The sequence below is a fragment of the Heterodontus francisci genome, chromosome 7 (genome assembly GCF_036365525.1).
Source record: "Heterodontus francisci isolate sHetFra1 chromosome 7, sHetFra1.hap1, whole genome shotgun sequence".
Classification (NCBI taxonomy): Eukaryota; Metazoa; Chordata; class Chondrichthyes; order Heterodontiformes; family Heterodontidae; genus Heterodontus; species Heterodontus francisci.
Window position 1 is genome coordinate 92,830,377 of NC_090377.1, and position 21,538 is coordinate 92,851,914.

At 45.5% G+C, this 21,538-nt stretch overlaps 1 pseudogene; it reads right to left on the bottom strand.

Annotated features, from left to right (window-relative positions):
- Nucleotides 1–14,823: 14,823 nt before the first annotated feature.
- On the bottom strand, nucleotides 14,824–16,739 carry LOC137372393 (large ribosomal subunit protein eL8 pseudogene; annotated as a pseudogene).
- Between the last annotated feature and the right edge of the window lie 4,799 nt (nucleotides 16,740–21,538).

Consider the following 21,538-nt stretch of genomic DNA (forward strand, 5'->3'; position numbering starts at 1 on the left):
AGAGTAAGAGGGAATGCAATAACGTCTAAAATAGGTTTACAGTGCATCTATGTGAATGTCCAGAGTGTGGTAAATAAGGTTGGTGAGCTACAAATACAGATAACCATGTGGGAATATGATGTTGTGGTGATAACAGAGACCTGGCTCAAAACAAAGAGCAGGACTGGGTACTAAATATTCCTGGATACAAGTGTTCAGGAAAGATAGGGAAGGAAAGAAAGGAGGAGGGGTGGAAGTATTTTTTAAGGAGAATATTACAGTGCTAGAGAGAGAGGATGTCCTAGAAGGGTCAAGGACAGAATCTATTTGGTTACAGCTAAAGAATGATAGAGGTACCATTACACTACTTAGTGTGTTCTATAGGCCACCAACTAGTGGGAAAAATATAGAAGAACAAATTTGCAAGGAAATTACAAAGAGGTGCAAAAACTATAGAGTAGTTATAATGGGAGATGTTAATTATCCTAATATAGACTGGGATAGTAATAGTGTAAAGGGCAGAGAGGGGCAAGCGTTTCTGAATTGTGTTTAGGAGAATTTTCTCGATCATTATATCACCAATGAGGAAGAAAGCATTGTTGGATCTGGTTCTGGGGGATGAGGTGGGCCAAGTATCAGTTGGGGAGCATTTAGGGGACAGTGATCATAGTGTCATAAAGTTTAGGTTAGCTATGGAAAAAGACAAGGAGCAATCTAGACTAAAAATAATTAACTGGGGGAGGGCCAATTTCAGTGGGGTGAGAATGGATCTGGCCCAAGTAAATTGGAATCAAAGATTGGCAGGCAAAACTGTTAAGGAATTGTTAAAGAGGAGATTGTTCAGGTACAGTCGAGTTACCTTCCCACCAGGGTGAAAGATGGGACAAACAGAGCCAGAGCTCCTATGATAACAAAAGAAATAGAGTGTAAGATGAAATAGTAAAATGGGGCATATGACAGATGACAGGTTGATAATACAAGTGAAAACCAGGCTGAATATAGAAAGTTCAGAGGGGAAGTGGAAAAAGAAATAAGAGGAGCAAAGAGAGAGTATGAAATGACACTGGCAGTTAACATAAAAGGGAATCCAAAAGTTTTCTATAGCACTAACACCACTATGGGTGCACCTACACCACACGGACTGCAGTGGTTCAAGAAAGTACCTAACTATTACCTTCTCAAGGGCAATTATGGCGGGGCAATAATTATTGGCCTTGTGCACGATACTCATATCCCAAGAATAAATAAAAGAAATCTTAATAGCCAACAAGAAGTTACTGCTTTCACCAGCCTTTTCCCACTTGTATACTTGCATTTATTTTTTGTTAAAATTAACAACTAGAGGAAAATATCTTGTTCAAATACTTTGCAGTAAAAGTATTTCACCCTGCAATAATCATGTTGTTTGAGCTTAGCAAAGATGAATGAATTAATCTGAATATGTATAAAATACTGTACATTCGAGTAAATTCTACTTTAGTTTCTCCCCACAAAACAAACTCTGAATATATATTTTGCTACTTCTCCCAAGTTAAATAGATATTCAGCTCTTTCCAGTCTTCCCTAACACTCAGACCTGTTACAATTTTGTTGGGTATGTAAGTTTTTCATCTTCCAGCTTTATTCCTCGAGGATTCAAGTTCCAAAGCAATTTCCAGTCCTCATGCAGCAGGTACCTTAAAAAGAGTCTCTTGGAATTAAGTGGATTTGATATGTGATTTTCAGTTAGTTGGAAGCCCACTGGGAAAACTTCCAAGATCTGAAATTGTTGAACATTGTTGGAACATGTCTATAAATCAGAAACTTGCAAATTAATTATTTTTGTTCTGTTTGACAACCTCTGAACCATGCTGAAAAATAAATATAGCTTATCAGTTAAAAAGGAAAACAATCAAAAAAGAGCTGACTTTCTGACGTCTTAAAAATCTACATCATAGAATTTTATATAATGATAACAGGAGCATGATTATTGTTAAATGAGGCAATATGATACAAAAATTAGGTAACACCAGTCAATACCTGTAGAAGTAAAACATTAAACATGATCACAAAAATTAGTGAAAGCAAAATATGTTTTCAATGTGTGTGGAGTTATACCATCTAAATAGAGATTGGCAGCTGCTAGCCATTTACCTAAAGTCCAATGCATCATACAGCATAGAAGAAGGATATTTCAGCCATCAAGCCTGTGCCAGCTTTTTTAAAGAGCTATCTAATTAGTCCTACTCCACTGCTCTTTCCCTTTCGCCCTGCAATTTTTTTCTTTTGAAAGTGTTTATCTAATTCCCTTTTTAAAGTTATCATTGAATCTGCTTCCACTGCCCTTTCAGACAGTGTATTGCAGATCATAACAAGGTGCAGCGTAAAAAAAAAATTCTCCTCATTTGCCGCCGGGTTCTTTTCCCAACTAACTTAATTCTGTGTCCCCTAGATACTGACTCTCATGCAGGTGGAAACAGTTTCTCCCAATTATTCTTATCAAAACTCTTCACAATTTTCTATTGACTTCTATTAAATCTCCCATAACCTTCTCTTGTGTCTGATAAAGACATATAAATTCATTAGGATTAATGGTCAAAAATTTTCAATAGCTGAAAAGTTAAAAAGTTTGAACTTTGCAATAAATATAACACACTGTAAGAATTTATTCAGGAATCATCATTTTCAGTTTGTTTGGTAAATATCCTTTGCCCTTTTACAAGGTGTTCCTGCATCGTATTATTTCTGGGTGAGATAGCAGGCAGGTCAGATGACCTGTGCCCATACTGCCCAGCCCAGCAGGTGTGTAAGCGGCAGACAGCATGCTTGATATCAGGAACGCAGCATCAGGGAATCATGGCTGCAATGAGTTTCCAGGGAGGCCGAAGCACTGAGCCTCTTTGATAATCAGTTGCATACTATAATGGAGTGAAGATATTTTGGAAGGATAAGATCAAATATGTGAGAAAACCTTCTAATTTGATCATGTAAAGTTGTGAAAGCCTATTGATTGATGTTTGGCAGTTAGTGGCCGGGTGGAATGGATGTTTACAGCACAGAAAAGTTTGTCATCCCTGCTAGGTCACTACTTTGAAACTTGAGTGGATCACTGCAGAATTAGTATCTGCAGATTCAGAACCATATGCACCAGGAAGATCCCAGGGTCAATCCCTGAGCTGTCCTAAACCAGCTAATCTCAGCTGGTGGGAAGGGTGCTTCAAGTACAGCAGTGCTACATGATGTGAGGGGTGGGGCAGAGAGGGAGAAAACAATCAGAAGGGTTCAAGTTGCAGTGTTTACCAGGTGACTTCTGCTAGAAAATGTTACATGTGTATGCATCATATGAGGAAAAGGTCAGGCTTGGCTGTAAAGTCCTCTCACAGTTGAACACCCTATCAATCCTCACTGTCTGAGCTCACGCATAAAGAGAGGCCATTTTTATAAAGTATCTGACCAACACCCATGGAAGATATGAACATAAGAAATAAGAGCAGGAGTAGACCATACTACCTCGTGAGACTGCTCTGCCATTCAATCTTCTGCCTCAACTCTGCGTCCCCACTCAGTCCCCATGGGAGATCAAAAATCTGCCTCTCTCAACAATGCAGCAGCCACAATCCTCTGGGGTAGAAAATTCCAAATATTCACAATCCTCTGATTGAAGAAATTTCTTCTCATCTCAGTCCTAAATGATCAACGCCTTATACTGAGATTGTGCCCCTGTGTTCTAGATTCCCCAGCCAGTGGAAACAACCTCTTAGGGTCTACCCTATCCCGACCCTTCAGAAACTTGTATGTTTCTATGAGGTCACCTGTCATTCTGCTAAATTCTAGAGATTATAGTCCCAATTTACTCAGCCTCTCATCATAGGACAACCCTCTCATCCCAGGGACCGATCCAAATGAATCTTCGCCATACTGCCTCCCAGGCCAGTATAGAGAGTCATAAAATCATTATGTCACAGAAGGAGGCTGTTCAGCCCATTGAGTCCATGCCCGCTCTCTGTAGAGCAATCCAATAATTCCCATTCCCCTGCTCTGTCTCCGTAGCCCTGCAATTTTATTTCCCTCAAGTGCCGATCCAATTTCCTTTTGAAATCATTCATCATTTCCACTTCCATCACCCTAGTAGGCAGCAAGTTCCAGGTCATTACTGCTCGCTGTGTAAAAAAAGTTCTTCCTCACACCCACCTTGCATCTCTCACCCAAAATCTTAAATCTATGTCTCCTAGTCCTTGTAACATCAGCTAATGGGAACAGCTTTTTGTTGACTAACTTATCTAAGTCTGTCATAATCTCCCCTCAATCTTCTTTTCTCCAAGGAAACAAACACAGCTGCTCCAACCTAACCTTTACTTAAAATCCTTCATCCCTGGAACCATTCTGATAAATCTCCTTTGCATACTCTCAAAAACCCTCACATCCTTCCGAAAGTGTGATGACCAGAACTGGACGCAGTACTCTAGTTGTGGCCTAACCAGAGCTTTATAAAGGTTCAGCATAACTTCCCTCAATTTATGAAGCCCAGAATCCCATATGCTTTGCTAACTACTCTTTCAATTTGTCCTGCCACCTTCAGTGATCTATGCACATGAAGCCTCAGGTCCCTCTGTCCCTGTACACTCTTTAGAACTGTGCCATTTAGTCTACATTGCCTCTCCCTATCCTTTTTGCCAAAACGCAACACTTCACCTTTCTCAGTATTAAATGCCATCTGCCATTTGTCTTCCCATTCTGCTAGCCTATCTATGTTCTGTTGCAGTATCATCCTCATTGTCTGCCACACTGCCAAGTTTGGTATCCAAGTCATTTATGTAGAGTAAAAAAAGCACTGGTCCTAGCACTGACCCTTGGGGAACACCACTGTCTACCATCCTTCAGTCTGACAAACAACCATTTACCATGACTCGAAGAAGGGTTCCGAAGAAGGGTCACTGACCCGAAACGTTAACTCTGCTTCTCTTTCCACAGATGCTGCCAGACCTGCTGAGTGATTCCAGCATTTCTTGTTTTTGTTTCAGATTTCCAGCATCCGCAGTATTTTGCTTTTATTTACCATGACTCGTTGCTTTCTGTCCTTAAGCCAATTTTTTTATCCAAGCTGACTCTGGCGCTCCTATTCCATGAGTCTCAATTTTGTTAACCAGCCTTTTATGTGGTACTTTGTCAAACGCTTTCTTAAAATCTATTTAGACAACAGCTATTGCTTTACCTTCATCAACCTTCTCTATTACTTCATCAAAAAATCCAATTAGATTAGTCAAGCATGATCTGCCTTTTACAAATCTGTGCTGGCTCTCCTTAATTAACTCAAATCTCTCCAAGTACCTGTTGATTTTTTCCCCTGATTATTGTTTCTAAAACCTTATCCACCACTGTTGTTAAACTAACTGGCTTGTAGATCTTTGTAATATCCTCACACCCTATCTTGAATAAGGGTGTCACATTTGCTACAGTCCAATCTTCTGGCACTTCCCCCGTATCTAGGAAAGATTGGAAGATTTTGGCAAGCCCTTCCACTATCTCCGCCCCCACATCCCTTCACAACCTGGGATGCAAACCATCCAGACCAGGCAACGTATCTGCACGAAGCACAACCAGCCTTTCCAGTACATCCTTCCTATCACTTTTCACCCCACCATTACTTCTACCATCTCCGCTTCTACTGATATTTTGTCAGCATCCTCTTTAGTAAATATCGATACAAAATACTCATCAAGTGTTCTGGACCTGCCCTGCACCTCTAAGCATATATCACCCCTTTGTTCCTAATAGGCCCTTTCCTTCCTATGGAAACCAAAACTGCACACATTACTCCAGGTGTGGTCTCACCAAAGCCCTATACAATTGTAGCAAGTCTTCCTTATTCTTGAAATACAATCCCCTCGCAATAAAGGCCAACAAGGCATTTGCCTTCCTAATTGCTTGCTGAACCTGCATGCTAACTTTCTGTGTTCATTGTACAGGTACACCCAAGTCTCTTTGAAATATTCTGCTTTTGTATTCTTACTACCAAAGTGAATAACCTCACACTTCCATATATCATGCAGCATCTGCCTCTTTGTTGCCCACTTACATAACCAGTATATATCTCTTTGTAACCTATTTGTGTCCTCCTCATAGCTTACACTCCCACCTAGATTTGTATCATCAGCAAACTTAGATACATTACTCTCGGTCTCTTTGTCTAAGTCTTTAATATAGATTGTAAATAGTTGAGGCCCCAGCACTGATCCATGCGGCACTTCACTAGTTACAGCTTGCCAACCTGAAAATATCCCATTTATCCCTATTCTCTGCTTCCTGTCAGTTAACCAATCCTCTATCCATGCTAATCTAGTACCCTCAACTCCATGAGTCCTTATTTTGCGTATTAACCTTTGGTACGGCACCTTATTGAATGGCTTTTGGAAATCCAAGTAAACTACATCTACTGACTCCCATCTGTCTATCCTACTAGTTACATCCTCAAAAAAACTCTAATAAATGTGTCAAACACAATTTCCCTTTCATCAAACCATGTTGACTTTGTCTGATCATATACTATTATTTCCTAAGTGCATTATTAAAACTTGTTTAATAATAGATTCCAGTGTTTTCCTAATGACTGATGTCAGACTAACTGGTCTGTAAGTCCCTGTCTTCTCTCTCCTTCCTTTCTTGAATAATGGTGTTACATTTGCTAACTTTTAATCCTCTGAGACTGCTCTTGAATCTAGAGAATTTTGGAAAATGATAACCAGTGCATCCACCATCTCTGCAGCTATTTCTTTTAAACTCCCTTAAGTTTCTCCAATAACTTTTCTCTGCTGATATTAATTACTTTAAGTTCCTCACTCTTACTAGCCCCTTGGTGGCCATCCATTTCTAGTACGTAATTTGTGTCTTACAAAATATTTGTTCAATGTCTCTGCCATTTCCTCATTCCCCATGATAATTTCTCCTGTCTCTGTCTCTAAGGGACCAATGTTTACTTTAGCTACTCTTCTCCTTATATACTTGTAAAAGCTCTTCCAGTCTGTTTTTATATTCTTGGGTAGTTCACTCTAATTCTATTTTTTCCATTTTTATAAACTTTTTGGTTGCCATTTGTTGCTTTCCAAAACTGTCCCAATCCTCAGGCCTGCTATTATTCTACACAATGTTATAAGCCTCTTCTTTTAATCAAATACTATCTTTAACTTCCCTGGTAAGCCACGGATAGACCCTTCTCTAATTGTAGCCCACATTCAGGAGTGGAATGCAGATATAAAAAATAATTATGAATCCCTTGTCATTTATGTGTAAGCCATGGCTCATTTGTAGCACACTTGCCTTTGAAGCAGTAGGACGTGGGTTCAAGGCCAACTGCAGAGACTTAAACAAATAATTTAAGCTGACACATCAGTGCTGCACTGATGGAAGTGTTGTCTGTTGGATGTCTTTAAACTGAGGTCCTGTTTAGCTTCTCAAGTGGATGTAAAAGATCTCATGGCATGATGCGAGGAAGAGCAGGGATGTTCTTCCACTGCCTTGGCCAAAATTTATCTTTCAACCAATGCATTCTGTAACAATTCAGTAGTTCAGATTTCTTAATTAGCCAGAAAATGCTGTTTAAATAGAGGAGAAAAATATTGTGAGGTGGAGTATTTGCAACGCAGAAAGCTTTGCCCTGTTTTAGTTAAACTGTTGCAGAATCTTTATTTTGAATTACCTCATCTTTAGGTTTCTTTTAAAAAATTTCCTCAGTCTTATGGAGAATGAAATTTTTTAGCAAAAAATGGAGAAGAGAGTTGTTGAGTTGACATGCCCACAGGACCGTTGACGAGTCCACTTACTCAGCAGTGATAAACATCACTTTTTATCCTGGATTCCAGTCTGGAGCAATTTATCATCTTCAGATTCTGAAAACTCAGCTGGTATTGAAGTTCAAGACAACTGATGGCTTAAGATTGGCTTTGAAGTCCCAAAAGATCACTGCTCATTCAATGGACCCCTCATTGATGGAATCTGTGGCTAATGTCAGCTGAATGGCTCTCTGATAATTGTCAAGATCAGAGATGTTGATATCCATAAGGTTGCAGGAAAGGAATTAAAAGGATGCTGTCTCCTTCCTGGGGGGAGAAGTGATGTATTCAAATGTAATCATCTGCTGTAATGTTTTCCAGTAACTTTTATGATGTCAGTTTTATGTTCTTTATTTAACATATAGGATTTGCAAAGTGGCCTGGGTTCAGTTTGTTATGGGAAATGGACAGTGTATTTCAAATGTCAGCACTTTGTAGTCAATTTATGCTATTCATTTTATTTGAGAAACTAAGATGAAGACCTATAATGCAAGACACTGCAATGATTGAAAAGAGCAGAAGAAATGGGAAAGGTAAATCAGGAAGTAAGAATTAGTTACAAAAACAAGAAATGCTGGAATCACTCAGCAGGTCTGGCAGCATCTGTGGAAAGAGAAGCAGAGTTAACGTTTCGGGTCAGTGACCCTTCTTCGGAACTGACAAATATTAGAAAAGTCACAGATTATAAACAAGTGAGGTGGGGTTGGGCAAGAGATAACAAAGGAGAAGGTGCAGATTGGACCAGGCCACATAGCTGACCAAAAGGTCACGGAGCAAAGGCAAACAATATGTTAATGGTGTGTTGAAAGACAAAGCATTAGTACAGATTAGGTGTGAATATGCTGAATATTGAACAGCAGCAAGTGCAAACCTGAAGAAAAACAACCTGAAAAAAACAGTGGGTAAGCAAACTGGACAAACTAAGATGAAATGAAATAAATGTAAAAAAAGATTGTAAAAAATGTAAAAAGGAATGTAAAAAAAAAAGGAAGAAAAAATAACTAAAAATGACTAAAAATGAAAGTAAAGTGGGGGGCTGTCATGCTCTGAAATTATTGAACTCAATGTTCTGTCCGGCAGGCTGTAGTGTGCCTAATCGGTAGATGAGATGCTGTTCCTCGAGCTTGCGTTGATGTTCACTGGAACACTGCAGCACTCCCAGGACAGAGATGTGAGCATGAGAGCAGGGGGGAGTGTTGAAATGGCAAGCAACCGGAAGCTCAGGGTCCTGCTTGCGGACTGAGCGGAGATGTTCCGCAAAGCGGTCACCCAGTCTGCGCTTGGTCTCCCCAATGTAGAGGAGACCACACTGTGAGCAGCGAATACAGTATACTACATTGAAAGAAGTACAAGTAAATCGCTGCTTCACCTGAAAGGAGTGTTTGGGGCCTGGGATAGTGAGGAGGTAAATGGGCAGGTATTACACCTCCTGTGATTGCAAGGGAAAGTGCCCTGGGACGGGGACGAGGTGGTGGGGGTAATGGAGGAGTGGACCAGGGTGTCGCGGAGGGAATGATCCCTTCGGAATGCTGACAGGAGAAGGGAGGGGAAGATGCGACTGGTAGTGGCATCACGCTGGAGGTGGCGAAAATGGCGGAGGATGATCCTTTGGATATGGAGGCTGGTGGGATGAAAAGTGAGGACAAGGGGAACCCTGTCACGGTTCTGGGAGGGAGGGGAAGGGGTGAGGGTACAAGTGCGAGGAATGGGTCGGACACGGTTGAGGGCCCTGTCAACCACAGTGGGGGGAAATCCTCGGTTGAGGAAAAAGGAGGTCATATCAGAAGCACCGTCATGGAAGGTAGCATCATCAGAGCAGATGCGTCGGAGATGGAGAAACTGGGAGAATGGAATGGAGTCCTTACAGGAGGTAGGGTGTGAAGAAGTGTAGTCGAGGTAGCTGTGGGAGTCAGTGGGCCTATAATGGATATTGGTAGACAACCTATCCCCAGAGATGGAGACAGAGAAGTCGAGGAAGGGAAGGGAAGTGTCAGAGATGGACCATGTAAAGGTGAGAGAAGGGTGGAAATTGGAAGCAAAGTTGATAAAGTTTTCTAGTTCGGGGCTGGAGCAGGAAACGGCACCGATACAGTCATCAAGGTACCGGAAAAAGAGTTGGGGGAGGGGGCCTGAGTAGGACTGGAACAAAGAATGCTCGACATATCCCACAAAAAGACAGGCATAACTAGGACCCATGCGGGTACCCATAGCGACACCTTTTACTTGAAGGAAATGCATGGAGTTGAAGGAGAAGTTGTTCAATGTGAGAACAAGTTCAGCCAGGCGGAGGAGGGTGTTGGTGGATGGGGACTGGTTGGGCCTCTGTTCCAGGAAGAAGCGGAGAGCCCTCAAACCATCCTGGTGGGGGATGGAGGTGTAGAGCGATTGGACGTCCATAATGAAGAGGAGGCGGTTGGGACCAGGAAACTGGAAATTGTCAAAATGACGTAGGGTGTCAGAAGAGTCACGGATGTAGGTGGGAAGAGACTGGACCAGCGGAGAAAAGATAGAGTCTAGATAGGAAGAAATAAGTTCAGTGGGGCAGGAGCAGGCTGACACAATGGGTCTGCTGGGACAGTCCCGTTTGTGGATTTTGGGAAGGAGGTAGAAGCGGGCTGTCCGGGGTTGCGGGACTATGAGGTTGGAAGCTGTAGAGGGAAGATCTCCAGAGGAGATGAGGTCAGTGACAGTCCTTTGGACGGTGGCTTGATGTTCGGTGGTGGGGTCATGGTCCAGAGGGAGGTAGGAAGAGGTGTCTGTGAGTTGGCGTTGAACTTCTGCAAGGTAGAGGTTGGTACGCCATACAACAACAGCACCACCCTTGTCTGCAGGTTTGATGACCATGTCGGGGTTAGACCTGAGAGAACAGAGTGCCTCAAGTTCAGAGGGGGACAGGTTAGAGTGAGTGAGGGGGGCAGAGAAATTGAGACGACCAATGTCTCGCCGACAGTTTTCAATGAAGAGATCAAGAGCGGGTAAGAGGCCAGGGGGAGGGGTCCAGGTAGAGGGAGAATGCTGGAGGCGGGTGAATGGGTCTGCTGGTCGGGGGGAGGACTCCTGGTCGAGGAAGTGAGCCCGGAGGCGGAGGCAACGGAAGAAGAGCTCAACGTCATGCCGAGCGCGAAATTCATTGAGGTGGGGGCGTAAGGGGATAAAACTGAGACCTTTGCTGAGTACAGAATGCTCAGCATCAGAAGGGGTGGGGTCAGAGGGAAGTGAAGCGGAAGGAGGATCTGGAGGGCATTAGTCCCCATCAGCTGCTGGAGCTTGCGTTCCTTAGCACCTGAAAGGAAGAAAAAAAGTTTTTTGTTAATGCGTCGGATGAGACGTAAGATGAGATGAAACTGCGGAGTAGAACAGATTTGAGATAAGGTGAGACGGTGCTGCTGGAGAGAGAGGTCCAGTGTGTGCATATGGCGGCGCATAGCACTGAGTGTGGATCTCAGAATTAGTTGTTGCCTAACTTGGATATTAAAAGCCTGAAGATTGAAGGAGGAAGGAAAGACTGGTAAGCAAGAAAATTTGAGGTGAGCGAAGGAATTCAAAAATTGTAAAGTCAAACCACTATGTATTAATGGAGAAGCCAGGGTACAGGGTTGTGTTGATTTCAACCAATGTGGTAAGTAGGGAGGAGGAAGACCATTTCGAAGGTACAGAGGAACATTGATCATGTATATGTTGATGAAAACAGAAAGACAAAAATAGAAGTGAGTCTACCCCTGGTATATTTTAGCATGCAGCTCGTGGAATTGTACAGAATTGATGACATGCAAGCAGTTGTAATGAAGGCCCAGAACCTGTACACGGCTGTGAACAAATGAGTTTCGTTAACTCATTGGCTTCCAGTTGCTAAGGTGACAAATATTTTTGTTTGTTTTGAAAAATAACAAGTTACCAGATGTGGTAACGATTGGAATAAGTCTAAAAAGCTTGGCTGGTAATTGTGCTTTATTCATTTCTGTTTGGAAAAGAGGTGTAAAATATTCAAACTGAGCGTGCTATTCACCTGGCTGATTGGACACATCCATAGAATAAGTACTTGCAATATCATTTTGACTTTAATGGGTGGCATGATGGTGCAGTTCATTAGTGTCCCTGAGCTTCCCATCTCAGTTATGTTGTCTGGTGGAGACTACTGATCTCTGCTTGTTACTTCCCATGGAGGTGGGGTGGGGGAGGCATGTGAGATGTGAGAGGAGGTTAAATCAGAGAGATTTATCATTCGTCAAATTTCTTCTACCAGTCTGCTGAAGAGTAGCATTAGCTGTCCTCCGCTGGTCCTTTTGGGCTACAGGTGGAACAGGGCGGCACAGTGGCGCAGTGGTTAGCACCGCAGCCTCACAGCTCCAGCGACCCGGGTTCAATTCTGGGTACTGCCTGTGTGGAGTTTGCAAGTTCTCCCTGTGTCTGCGTGGGTTTTCTCCGGGTGCTCCGGTTTCCTCCCACATGCCAAAGACTTGCTGGTTGATAGGTAAATTGGCCATTAGCAATTGCCCCTAGTATAGGTAGGTGGTAGGGAAATATAGGGACAGGTGGGGATGAGGTAGGAATATGGAATTAGTGTAGGATTAGTATAAATGGGTGGTTGATGGTCGGCACAGACTCGGTGGGCCAAAGGGCCTGTTTCAGTGCTGTATCTCTAAAACTAAAACTAAAAGACTTCTCAGCATCTGTATGGAAAGAAAAATCAGTAGTTTTATACCCCAACTTAAAAAAAAGCTTCATTTGTATGCATGCAATGTGCATCTGCTAAGAGAACACTGCACCTGGCAGTAACTGTTTGTATCTATATGTTCTGGTTAAGTTAGAATAAAAATCCACGCTTTCTTTGAATATTATTTGTAATCCTATGAATCTTACAATATTTCATATATCAAAGGAAAAAGTAATATACAAAAACAGCTCTTTATAAAAAAAACTAGATGCAACCCGGTTCCATTGTGCACAATGATCCAAGATATGAAGTAGATCTACACTAATGACATGAGGACAATCAAATGTGTCACACAAGAATGCTAACTTAGTTACACTGTAGCTGTCAATAGCTAGAGTATACGCTCTAGCTAGGCAATATCCCACTTACATGAAAACAAAAGAAAAGTACTGGTGATGTTGGAAATCTGAAATAAGAAAATGTTGGAAACATTCAGCAGGTCTGGCAGCATTTGTGGCGAGAAAAACAGAGTTGATCGACTGAATTTTTCCAGCTCTTTGGAGGCAGGCCGGGCGGTCGGAAGGGTCACAATATTGGGTGGGAAGACATTGCGACGAAAGCCTGGCGTTTTTATGCCAGATCTGAATATTGCGAAGGGCGGCTGGCATGGCGGGAGGATGTTGTGCTTCCACAAGTTGGTCATGTAATTAAGCTTGCTGAAAGGGCAATTAACTTGTATCTTACTCGGGTTTTCAGATTTTTTCAGGCCTGCATGGAAACCATGGGGTCTCAGAGCCTCGCCAGTTATAATGAGGTGGTAAACAAGTGTGAGGTCAGTTCTGGCTGCCAACACAGCCACGGTGAGCACTGGTGAACCTTGACAGGGAGGATGGAGCAGTGCAGGCATCGGCATATACAGTGGGGAGAAGGGGAAAAGGTGCCAGAACTGTGAGAGCATACCAGTAGAATGCTATATTGACACTGGCACTTGTGTGGGTGGAAGAAGGGGTGGAAGCAGGCTCTGAGGGATGAGTGAATGTACAGGCCATGGGCCTTGTTCACTCAGGTTTCGTCTTCTCCAGTGAGGAGCAGCAGAGAGAGAGAGAGCTGCAGCAACGGTCAGTGGGCCAGGACCAACCAGAGAGGTAGCAGGAGCGCCAGCCTTGGGGGTGTAGGGGACGGAGGGGAAGGGCACAGATGGGCACGCAACCAGCCTCTTGCGCGGAGAAGAAATAACGCACCAGAGAGGGTCTACAGTCCGCGACTCAGTTACCTTCTCCGTCAGAGAAGTCAGTGCAGCAGTGTCGTTGAAGACTCCTCTCTGGGGAGGCCATCACAGAGCCAGGTGCCATGCTGGAGGATCATTTGAGCCCCATGGGATGTGGTGGCCACCCAGTGCCAGTCATGCTGAAGATCACTGTGGTGCTGAACTTCTACACCTCTGGATCATTCCAGGGATCCATTGGAGATATGTGTGGGATCTCCTAGCCTGTGGCTTAATCCTGCATCAAGATGGTCACCATTGCCATCTTCAAGAGGGCCAGCCAGTATGGGCGCTTTCGCACCGATCTGGACAGTCAGGTTGTAAGATTCGGGGATATTGCTGGATTCCCCAAGGTGCTGGGTGGCATCAACTGCATGCACGTGGCCATCAAGGCTGCCATTGACCAGGCAGCAGCCTTCATCAACAGGAAGGATTTCCACTTGCTCAATGTACAACTGGTCTGCAACAACCTTAAACTGTTGCTGCAGGTGTGTGCACAGTTCCCAGGAAGCAGCCACAACGCCTACACTAGGGCAGTCCCAGGCGCCAAACCTTTACCGACCACCCCCCCCCCCCCACCCCCCCCCCCCCCGTCACCTTCCCCACCCTCAAAGATGGATACTGGGTAACAAGGGCTACCCATTAATGACGATGCCTGTGAGGAACCCTTGCACTGCTGCTGAGAAGACGTACAACACCTCCCACAGCACAATTCGAACGACCATCGAGCTGGCCATAGAGCTTCTGAAGATATGTTTCATATGCCTAGACAAATCTGGTGGACCCTTACAATATACAATAGGAAGAGTCTTGCGCATCGTTGGGGTGTGCTGTGCCCTCCACAACCTGGTACTCCAGACGGGAGAGCAATTGAACACTGAAGATTTCATTGAGCACCATGCCCCCTCTGACGATGAGGAAATGGAGGAAGTTGGTGAGCAGGCTCAGTATGCTGTGAAGTCCCAGGGACCACAGGCAAGTTGCCATGAGATATGCACAAGGGATGCTCAGGATGTGCTCATACAGGAATGGTTCACATGATCCTTACTGACAGTACCAGGCAATCCAATAAAGCTCAGCACTCTGCAGTCCTGGTTGCGCCTCATTCATTAACCTTCCATTTACATGGTCCCAGTTCGACTGGAAGCCGTGACATGGGGAATGCCTCGACCTAATGCGGTGTGCTCCCTTTGACGGAGCCAGGGTGCTTCTGAAGTACAAATGACCCCTGAAGAGATGCAAGACAAGCTCAGGCCTTGACATATCAGAAATGTAGTGACATTACAAATATTTTCAATGCTTGAAGAATCCAAAAAAAAAGTAACCAGTGAACCCTGAGTGCAGCTAGGTGCTCTTCTCAAATCTCTTCTGTATACTCCTACGTGGTGCTTTCTCTACACTGTCAGCTGCAGTGGATGCAGGCTGCTGACCTTTCTGCCCCGTGGCTTGGGGTGACCTTGGCCATTCTCCTCTGGCTGCCTGAGGCCTGGAGGGCCTTGGCACATTGAGGGCCTCCTACACAAGTGCAGGATTCTCTTCTGTCATCGTGGCTCAAAGGGATGCTGGTGTCATTGACAGAGCTGCTGCTGCACATGCCAGGAGCGCTCTGAGAGAAGGTCGCAGATGCTATAGTTTAAAGGTATGAAAGGGTTAATTTTGAGAGAGTGTAAAGATTATCACCTACCATGAAGATGTAAGAGATTATGAGGGAGAGACATGAGAACAAATACAGCGTGGCTTTCGAAACTCTCCGGCATTTCCAATTTTTGATCCATGTTGTTTTATTTTATAGACTTTTTTTGTGTTTCCCTTTAAGAAACTCTTTTTCTCAGGTGAGCCTGCTTCAATGGAGTGTAGCAGATGTTTTCGCATGTCCCCTGTTGTTTTTGATGGGCTGTTATATTGTTTTCCCCTTTACTTAAGCATTTCACTTTATTTGTTTGCTCAGCTTGTGTAATGGAGTTGACACAGCTGTTTGAGAGGTCCCTGCTGTTTCAACAGACAGTTCAAGGGTTTCCCCTTTCTTTGAGAGCTGCAGGTCATTTCTTTTTCTTTTTCAGGCTTGTCTGCGTTAATGGAGTCTCCCTGCTGTTTTGGGGGGTTTCCTGCACTTTTTGGCAGTTTGTGTGCTTTTTGGGGGTTACCCACTTTTCGCCCTCACATTCAGCCCGAGTGAGGGTTTGGGTTTATTTGAAATGTTTTTTTTATTTTTATATACAATGGACTGAATGGGAGGGAATTGACCTAGTTTGGTTGCCAACTGCTTGTCCTTGGCCTTCTCCAGCTTTGCAATACGAGCTAAAGATTTGGGGCCCAGAATCTCACTGTCCCAATGACGATGGATCGCACCGAACCGTTCATTGTAGTTTGTCCGCACAGCCTTAATCAGCTTGGTAATTGATCCCTTACCCTCAGGGTTGACCTGTGCAAGGGCGAGGCAGGTGGCAGTCTTTCTGTGCACCAGTTGCCCAAACCTCGCTTTGATTTTGACGATGCAACAAGGAACTCCCATTTTATGGCAGGGAGCAGGCAGGAACACAACCAGCTCAATGGGGTTGACGTCATGCAGGATGATCACCAACCTAGCTTGCTTACTCTCCACCAGTGTGGTAACAGAGTTCGCACCTGCTCGGAGAACTGCGGGCCTCTTTGTTGGAGCGTCTCCCTTCCCAGCTTCCTTGTGCTGGGCCCAGGCCAGCAGCCTCTGCTTCTTCTCCTGTTTGGTCTCAAGTCTGTACTTATGAGCCAGTTTGAAGATCTGGGTGGCGATCTGCCTGTCCAAGGCCTCGGTGAACTGGTTAATCGCTAGAGGCAACTTCAGGCGCTTATACAGGATGGCATTCTGATGCTGAAGTAGGACATACTGCTGCCATTTCATGAACCTCGTTAAGTCCCTCTTGGGCTAGATATCCTGACAAATTCCAAATTTCTTGGGTCTCTTCTCAAACAGAGGGTTCACAAACATTTTTACCTGCTTCCTGACAACATAAGGAGCCGGGGCTACCTTCTTCCCCTTGGCCTTCTTCCCTTTCGGCATGGCGGAGAGTTATGCTTCAGGCAGACACTTCTCTTCCATTTCAAGGCACACCTGTACCTCCCTGCTCATCTGAGGAGTCTGAGGATGTGGCAGTGATTCCAGGTGCCTCCCCCGCCACTCTCATCCAGCCATTGCTACACAAAGCTCATGGAGGAGGCGAGCCTGTGTGCCATATCTGGGGTCCCCCCTCAGGGTGATTCCAATGTGGACACTGGCTCCTCAGACCCTCTGCCGATGAGTCCAGTTCCAGCAGCCACAACGTCTGAGGACAGTCCCGTACTGGTGCAGGAGGCCCTCAGGCAGCCGGGACCCTCCAGGCTTCAGGCACCCAGAGGACGACCGGCGAAGTCATTCAAAGCCAAAGGGTGTCCTGATCAGCAGCCTGCCTCCATTCAAGCTGCTAGTGCAGAAGTGGCACTGTGAAGGAGCACCCACAAATGTTTTAAAAAGATACCATGAGACAACTGGGTTTTCACGGGTGACATGCCTATATATTAATTCTTTCTCACTAAATGTGCTTTTTTAATATGTCTCCTTTTCACTGTGTGAATAACGCCTGTCAACATGCACCGATCATGTCTCCTCCCATTACATCATTAGCCTGACAGAACTGTCAATGTGTGGAATAACATCATTGCCATGCCAGAATGCATGATGTAGCACTGCACGGATGCTGTCACATAGGCAATGGCTCAGTCAGCTGCTGCCAGTAATGGTGGAGACACAGATGTCACAGATACAGAAAACTGCAGAGCAGATGAAGCATAGTGATGTGTAACATGGAGAGCATATTGTGCACTTCAGGGATTGTGGAAGTGCTCAACAATAAGGCCTTGTCGTACATCCATTGCTCGCTGTTTGACATGTGTGCGCTGCATTGATGTTGTCCGTCCTCCCATGCGCATATGCTCCTGCAACCCCTCTGTGTCCTCATCGTCTGGGGATTTCTCCTGCTCCCATCTCTCATCACCCTGCAAGGCCTGCCCCCTCTGTATTGCAAAGTTGTGCAGAGCACAACATACAGCAATGATACATGCAATCCTTTCTGGTGTGTACTGCAGGGCCCCATCCGATCTATCCAAGCAGCAGAAGTGCATCTTCAACATGCCGATGGCCTACTCGATGGTAGCTCGTTTCGAGTCATGGCAGGTGTTGTATCTCTCCGTTGCATCACTGGTGGGGTTTCTCACTGGCATCAGGAGCAATGTCTGCAAGGGGTAGCCCTTGTCTCCAAGAACCCAACCCTGGATCTGAACCGGTGCAGTGAAGAGCAGCAGCACCTGGGACTGGTGCAGGATGAAGGAGTCATGGCAGCTGCCTGGAAAGTGGGCACACGCTTGCATGAAACGCTTCATGTGGTCACATACTAACAGCACATTGAGCGAGTAGAGCCCTTTCTGTTTAGGTATGTGGCTGGTTGCCCAGCTGCAGCCTTGATGGCCACATGCTTGCAACTATGACTCCTTGCACCTGTGAGAATCCTTCAATGGACCCAAATCTGAGTGACCTCTGGGCCTGACTCTTAGGGTCTGTCCTGAAGCAAACATAGTCACCGGCCGTCCGGTACAAGGCATCGGTGACCTCCTTGATACAGTGATGTACTGCTGACTGTGAAACCTCACATAGGTTGCCAGTGGATCCTGGAATAATGCGGAGGTGTAGAAGTTAAGAGCCACTGTCACTTTGAGGGCCACAGGCATAGGGTGTCCACCATAGCCCATCGGCTGCACATCATTATTCAGTAGTGCACAGAGATGTGTCACCACCTCTCTGGACATCTGCATTCATCTCTGACACTGGCGTTTTGAATCTGCAGGTATGTCATCTGGATCCTATAGACCCCCTGTCTTCTCTGGCCTTGTGGCCTCTTTTACAGAACAAGGGTACAGGGTACCTCCCTTCAAAACTGCCGAGTTGAGACCCCCTTCACAATACACACCCATCCACCTCCCATCAAAACTGCAGAGTTGAGACCCCCTTCACAATACACACCCATCCACCTCCCATCAAAACTGCAGAGTCCAGACCCCCTTCACAATACACACCTACCCACCTTCCTTCAAAACTGCAGAGTTGAGACCCCCTTCAAAACACACACCTACCCGCCTCCCTTCAAAACTGCAGAGTTCAGACCCCCTTCAAAACACGCATCCACCCACCTCCCTCCAAAACTACAGAGTTGAGACCCCCCTTCAAAACACACACTGACTCACCTCCCATCCAAACTGCAGAGTTCAGACCCCCTTCACAATACACAACCACCTACCTCCCTTCAAAGCTGCAGAGTTGAGACCCCCTTCATAATACCCATCCACCCACCTTCACAGGCTCTGAGGACTGATGCCTCGGTGCCGCAGGCTTTATACAGACGTGAAAGTGAAGGCATGTGAGTGCCGCACATCCAGCTGAAGATCGTGAACTGATGGCCAAATTGCCATGTCATGCATAATAATGTATGGTAAGTGGCTCAACCAAGACAGCAAGGAGTGGGCTTCGCCATCAGAAACTCTTTGCTCAGCATGATAGAGCCGCCCTCAAATGGCTCGGACGCATACTGTCCATCCGACTGTTCACCGCCTCTGGTCTAGTACACCTACTCAGCAGCTATGCCCCAACACTCTGCTCCCAACCTGAAGCTAAAGACCAGTTCTACGAGCAAGTCCATAATATCATCAGTAGCATCCCCAATACTGAACACCTGTTCCTGCTGGGGGACTTGAATGCCAGGGTTGGGGCCGACCATGACTCATGGCCCTCCTGCCTTGGGTGCTATGGCATTGGAAGGATGCATGAGAATGGACAGAGACTGCTTGAGATGTGTACCTATCATAACCTCTGCATCACCAACCCGTTCTTTCACACTAAACCCTGTCACCAGGTTTCTTGGAGGCACCCAAGATCACGTCGTTGGCACCAGCTGGACCTCATCGTCATAAGGCGAGCCTCTTTAAACAGCGTTCAAATCACACGCAGCTTCCACAGTGCGGACAGCGACACCAACCACTCCCTGGTGTGCAGCAAGGTTAGACTCAAACCAAAGAAGCTACATCACTCCAAGCAGAAGGGCCGCCAGCACTTCAACACGGGCAGAATTTCTCATCTGCAGCTGTTACATAAGTTTCTAAATTCACTTGAAAAAGCCCTTCAAAACACTCCTACAGGGGATGCAGAGACCAAGTGGGTCCACATCAGAGACGCCATCTATGACTCAGCAATGACCACCTATGGCAAACGTGTTAAGCAGAATGCAGACTGGTTTCAATCTCACTTTGAAAAGCTGGAACCTGTCATAGCCGCGAAGCACACTGCACTGATGAACTACAAGAAAGCCCCCAGCGAGTTAACATCCATAGCACTTAAAGCAGCCAGAAGCGCTGCACAAAGAACAGCCAGGCGCTGTGCAAATGATTACTGGCAACACCTATGCAGTCATATTCAGCTGGCCTCTGACACTGGAAATATCAGAGGAATGTATGATGGCATTAAGAGAGCTTTTGGGCCAACTATCAAGAAGATTGCCCCCCTCAAATCTAAATCACTGACCAACGCAAACAAATGGACCGCTGGGTGGAGCACTACCTGGAACTGTACTCCAGGGAAAAAATGTTGTCACTGTGACCGCCCTCAATGCAGCCCAGTCTCTGCCAGTCATGGATGAGCTGGATGTACAGCCAACAAAATCGGAACTCAGTGATGCCATTGATTCTCTAGCCAGCGGAAAAGCCCCTGGGAAGGACGGCATTACCCCTGAAATAATCAAGAGTGCCAAGCCTGCTATACTTTCAGCACTGTACGAACTGCTTTGCCTGTGCTGGGATGAGGGAGCAGTACCACAGGACATGCGCGATGCCAATATCATCACCCTCTATAAGAACAAGGGTGACCGCAGTGACTGCAACAACTACCGTGAAATCTCCCTGCTCAGCATAGTGGGGAAAGTCTTCGCTCGAGTCGCTTTAAACAGGCTCCAGAAGCTGGCTGAGCATGTCTACCCTGAGGCACAGTGTGGCTTTCGAGCAGAGAGATCCACCATTGACATGCTGTTCTCCCTTCGACAGCTACAGGAGAAATGCCGTGAACAACAGATGCCCCTCTACGTTGCTTTCATTGATCTCACCAAAGCCTTTGACCTCGTCAGCAGACGTGGTCTCTTCAGACTACTAAAAAAGATTGGATGCCCACCAAAGCTACTAAGTATCATCACCTCATTCCAAGACAATATGAAAGGCACAATTCAGTATAGCGGCGCCTCATCAGACCCCTTTCCTATCCTGAGTGGCGTGAAACAGGGCTGTGTTCTCGCACCTACACTGTTCGGGATTTTCTTCTCCCTGCTGCTCTCACATGCGTTCAAGTCTTCAGAAGAAGGAATTTTCCTCCACACAAGATCAGATGGCAGGTTGTTCAACCTTGCCCATCTAAGAGCGAAAACCAAAGTATGGAAAGTCCTCATCAGGGAACTCCTCTTTGCTGACGATGCTGCGTTAATATCTCACACTGAAGAGTGTCTGCAGAGACTCATCGACAGGATTGCGGCTGCCTGCAACGAATTTGGCCTAAACATCAGCCTCAAGAAAAAGAACGTCGTGGGACAGGACATCAGAAATGCTCCATCCATCAATATCGGCAACCACACTCTGGAAGTGGTTCAAGAGTTCACCTACCTGGGCTCAACTATCACCAGTAACCTGTCTCTTGATGCAGAAATCAACAAGTGCATGGGAAAGGCTTCCACTGCTGTGTCCAGACTGGTCAAGAGAGTGTGGGAAAATGGCGCACTGACACGGAACACAAAAGTC